We start from the raw sequence: 4,958 nt of genomic DNA on the forward strand, positions 1-4,958 counted from the left end.
AATGTAATTGAGGTAGAATCAAGCAAGGAGCTGGAATGTAAGGTCCCAGAATCTCAGCACCCCAGAGTGTAAATCTTATCAGAGTTGTCTTTCTCCACTTTCATTCTACAATATATAAACCTTACAAGCAGCACATGGCTCTGTAAAGACATTCATATGGAACATGCAGGGTGCACAGATCAGTTAAGGAAGACCAATAAAGAAAGACAAATGTCTTTCTTTACATGTTAGTTTGATCACATAATCAAACTACAATATACATTTCCATTCTTTCAATCTGAAAGGATGGTATGTAGTAACAAGTCAAGAGAATGTTGTATTCAATAAGTATTATTGGCTGTATAGAGGCGTTTAAGTCTCACTGGTCCCCAGAGTGTCTCTGTGTACAGAGACATATCCATCACTTATCTTGTTAATCTTGTCAATCTTTCTCTTCTTGTCTGTAGCCAAGGTCTTCAGGCTGCACTCTATCTCAGCAAATCAACCTTCACCAAGCAGCTGATCTGTGGAAATCTCTACCCCGGCTCAATTTTGTCTTGCTATCTCCTCTGCCTCTTCTCTCCACCATGAGATGCATTGTAAATGTGAGGCAGGTTTTAGTATGGCCTTTGCCATATCCTTCCAGTCTTGGGGGATTACTCTATTTTTAATAGCCCAAGAAGTCAGGATTTGTTTTGTTTTACAAATGGCAGATGTATCCCAAAATTAGTGACACTTTCCTTAAATTTCCTCCGTTCTAACACATCCACGGGTTGCCATTCAAATTCCGGACAGTTCTGTGAATGACCATCGTGTGCTGTTCTTTGTTGTGTGCTAACCGGATGAACTAAAGTCTGGTTTCTATCAACCTTTGGTTGGTGTTCTCTAATGTTATCTTCTGTCTCTCCCTGAGTATTTTCCCTGATATTTTAAGTTCCTCCTATTCCATAAGTCCCTGTTCTTTCTGTTCAAAGTTCTGCTTCCACATTTTAATTTTGTCTTTATGTTGTAATTCTGGTATTCTGCTGTCTATTTTCTTTTGATTGATTAATTTTAACAGGTTCTCCTCCAAGCCTTGCTTCCAATCCTCATTATTTTCTCTCTGCCGCTCAGTCTGCTGCATCCTTTGTTCTAGCGTCTTTTCCAGTCCCTGTCTCCCACCTTCATTTTCTTCTCTCTGTTGCTTATCCTGACCCATAAATCCCTTATCTTTAGTTCCAGTGTTTCCTCTAGGCCATGTTGCCAGGTCTTAAATTTCTCTCTCTGTTGCTCATGCTGCTCTGTAAATTCCTGTACCTTCTGTTCTAGGCCCTGCTTCCGTGATTCTAACTTCTCTTCGTGTTGTAATTCTGATATTGCAGCATTTTACCTTATTTTTATTTACTAGCGTTAGTATAAATAAAATAAATAAATACAAATAGTCTAGACTCTGTTTCCAAATTTTATTGCTATCTCTTTGTGGTTCAGTCTGATTTATAAATTTCTGCATATTTTGTTCTAGCATCTTTTCCAGTTCCTCTCTGCAACCTTCAATTTTCTCTCTCTGTCGCCTAGCTTGACCTATAAATCCTGTACCTTTCGTTCCTCTAATTCCTTTTCTAAGCTGGTAATTGTTTATTTAGGGCCCTGTCTTTTTGAGACGACACGATAAACCATGATAGTAACCATGTCATAATGATAATTGACAGTGTGTCGATTTCCTTTAAATCCATCCCTGTCAAACTGTTCAAAATATCAATTTATAATTCTTATTACCTGATCCAGAGCTTCTTGTACCTCTGTTTCCCTCTGCTGTTCGATTTGGGACACTGCAGTTCGCTTCTGTGAGGTCCTGTCTTTGTTTGGGTCAAGGACGCGGATTTCAGGTGGTTGAGGCAGTCGGTCTGGTTGTCCGGTTTCCCGTTTAGACCTGGGAAATACGGGGAAGCAAGCAGGGAAGGCTGCTTGGGCTGAGATGCCTGCTGTGCTTTTGAGAAGGCTATTTCGCAGGCAGTCGCGCCCCAGGGTCCTTAGTCCTTCTTTAGTTTCAGGGAACCCCAACTGTTGTGATGCTGGCGCTGCCTAAATCCCAGCTCTGGCTGGGGTGCTTCCTCCAGTTGCTAGGGTTTGCTTAGGGCTTGGGGAGGCAGCGTTTAATTTACACAGTGCTGCAGCTTTAGACCGCAGCCCTAGCTGTTTATATTGGGGGGACGGGGGCGGGAGGCGGGGGTCTTTTATTTCAGATTAGTTAGGTTCTAAGCCCGACGTAGGGGTGCCAACTGTTTCGTTGATTTCTTACCCCAATAAACCCGTATAAAACACACACAACCCAGTTGTTATATTTATAAGCTATATGTCTAGAATGGGCATTATACTTATTCTCCAGCTATGAGACGTCTTGCTACCTGCAGCTTCCCCGGACCATGTGGTTCTGTTCCCTATTAGCTTTCTCCTTCCCATCTCCCGTCTCTTCACCTGGCACACTAAGACCTCCAGGCCCATCTTCCTTGTGGGGCTGTGTCCTCGCTGCTGCTGTGGAAAGCAGAGTTACCCAGCAGGGGAGAGAGACTCCATGATCAGGATACACTGTGCTTGGGGTGTGCTGACCCCTGCAACTTCCCCAAACTCTCACATCTGAGGCTGTTCATAGAGTTCAAAAGCTGTATTTCTTTCCTNTGGAAACGTTGGGTTTCGATCCCTATTGGTGTGTGCGTTGTAGCTTCATGGCTGTTTATATCAGATACAGTGCATGCATGTTTATTTTAATTTACTATAGTTTTGTATACTGGTTTCTTTGCATAACCTGGGACACTGAAGAATTGTTAAGGGAGAGAAAAGTGGTAACCAATGTAGTGTACGTTTTCAAAACAATTCCTTTGCCACGATTAAGGAAAGTGCAGTGTTTGTTGTTTTTGCTTTTCTAATGTTAAGTACTGAACTCATAAACCCACAGTCTCCGCTGACTGTCATCTGAGGAGTGGTCTATTTGTCAAGTCTTTAGTTCTTCGAAATGATGGCTTGATCAGTTATAAAACAATGAGAAAACCCCTAAGATTAGAAGTCTGGAGTTTTTGTTTCAGTGTTGTTTCTTAAAACCATAGAGCACACTTACAGGCGAGTAACTCAAATTCTGGGTTGAATTTCTCCTTTCCTCGGCTCCTGTTTTGAAGTCTCTCACCACCAAGCCTGGGTTTAGTGGCCAGCACAACCCTTCTCAGCACAGTTTGAAATGAGTCCCTGGCAATTGAAAGAACAGGGAAAGAGTTTCTAGGAGACAATTCCTCTTTTGTTTTCTCTCCAGACAAATGCTGTTAACTTTTGTCCTTTAAAATCTAACCTTAAGATTTTATTGTTTTTGTGAAAAATCAACTTAGAACCCGGTCACTTGGCCCTTTCTCTTCTTGTCACCTCCCAGTTCAAGCTGCTTGTATCTCTTAACAGCCAGTGTGCCAGGGTTCTCTTAGGTCTACAGTGGGGTTCTGAACGAGATCTTCTTTGTAAGCCTTTTTTTTTTTTTTAAATATGCTTCGTTCCCTGTCACAAGGACATAATCCTTGCCCTTCCTGCACTATCACTGCGTGGAGCTGGTGCCTGCCCAGTTCTTGCAGACCGCTGGGTGAGTTTTAGGAAAGTTCAACACAGCTGGTGGTGTGCTATCCAGTCAGAAGCCATTACATTTCTGTGAAAAAAAATCCTTAACATTCATGTGAATGTTATGAGCAGGATAATCACCATGGTTCTCTGCATGTTCTTAGAAGCCAGGATGGCTAGGTTCATAGTCCAGGTTTCATTCCACATTCATAAACGGACCCTGAACCAAAGGTTGAGTCATTTCTGTGTCTCCTTTCCCATATCTGCCATCCCAGGCGTCCTGGAGTTCACAAGGCTTGTGTTTATAAAGGGGTTGGGGGCTTTATTCGTTATGTGTGGCTTGTTTTATTTGGAAGAGAAAAATGTTCCCATACTCTGTACTAGGAACGGAACTGTGTGCCCTCTACCACTGGGCTCTCCTACCCGCACTTGTCACTTTTCATTTGTACATACAGTAACTCACTATGTTGCCTAGGCAGGCCTTGAACCACCTGCCCCAGCCTCCGTAGCAGCTCGGATCATAGACCTGAACAGTCAGATGTCTCTGTGTTTTGTTTTGTTTTGTTTTTATAAATATAGATTCAATACCGAATAGAGCCCCTGTTCTCCCTCCCCCCGCCCCCCATTGGTGACATCTGCTATAACTGAAGCCCCACATTAAAACCAGGAAACCCCACAGGCCAGACTGCAGCTCTGAATCAATCCTCATTCATTGTTTGATATGTTTCCAGACATGCATGAATGTATGTGGGCGTCCTGCTGTTTCACCCCCAAAAATGTCCTCAAAGGCATTACCACCTCTCACTGACTGCCAGGTGCTGTTAACTTAGTGTGACCAAAACACTCTTTCCCTAAGGAGTAGGTTTCTGTATATATCTCACTCTGAGGCCTTCAGCTCAAGCAGAAATGTGAGGCCACTTAGCAAAGATGTGCCCAGAAACAGGCAGGACGCTAGTACTGTGCACTCTAAGGAGGCTCACAGAAGGCTGGAAGGCAGCACACACCCAGAAAACCTGATGTAGCAGAGATGGCCAGGGAGTGGGAGGGGCCTTGGAAACCAGTTCTGGGCAGGTCAGGGGGGCTGCAGGCAGGTAGTCTTGAGAGTCCCCAACCCCAGAACTTCAGCTCCTTTCTGGTTCACCATTCCACTCTCTGGGTTTCTATTCCCACCCCAGGTCTCCTTCACTCTTCTTATGACTCTCTATCCCACTCTGTCTTCTCAGGTCTCTTCCTCCTTCCCCTTTAGGTCTTCTCTCTCTCTGTCTCTGTCTCTCTCTGACTCTGTGCCTCTCTCTGTCTCCTGTTCACTACTCTTGGAGCCAGATGCTATCTTTCAGTATCTGAGCCTTGCTCTCACCTGACCCTCTGCAGAGTCCAGGTTGATGGTCACCAACTGGGTCCCTAAACAT

General features: G+C 44.0%; 1 long non-coding RNA gene across 1 annotated transcript in view; it reads right to left on the reverse strand.

Annotated features, from left to right (window-relative positions):
- Positions 1-1,732: 1,732 nt before the first annotated feature.
- The window catches only part of LOC110291964, a 10,028-nt gene continuing 6,802 nt past the window's right edge, over positions 1,733-4,958 (reverse strand). The window contains exons 2-3 of the long non-coding RNA XR_002377621.1: positions 3,071-3,195; positions 1,733-1,888 (exon numbers count right to left, since the gene is read on the reverse strand). This is a non-coding gene — a long non-coding RNA (uncharacterized LOC110291964). The remainder of the gene's footprint in view (positions 1,889-3,070; positions 3,196-4,958) is intronic.

The sequence above is a fragment of the Mus caroli genome, chromosome 3 (assembly GCF_900094665.2).
Source record: "Mus caroli chromosome 3, CAROLI_EIJ_v1.1, whole genome shotgun sequence".
NCBI lineage: Eukaryota > Metazoa > Chordata > Mammalia > Rodentia > Muridae > Mus > Mus caroli.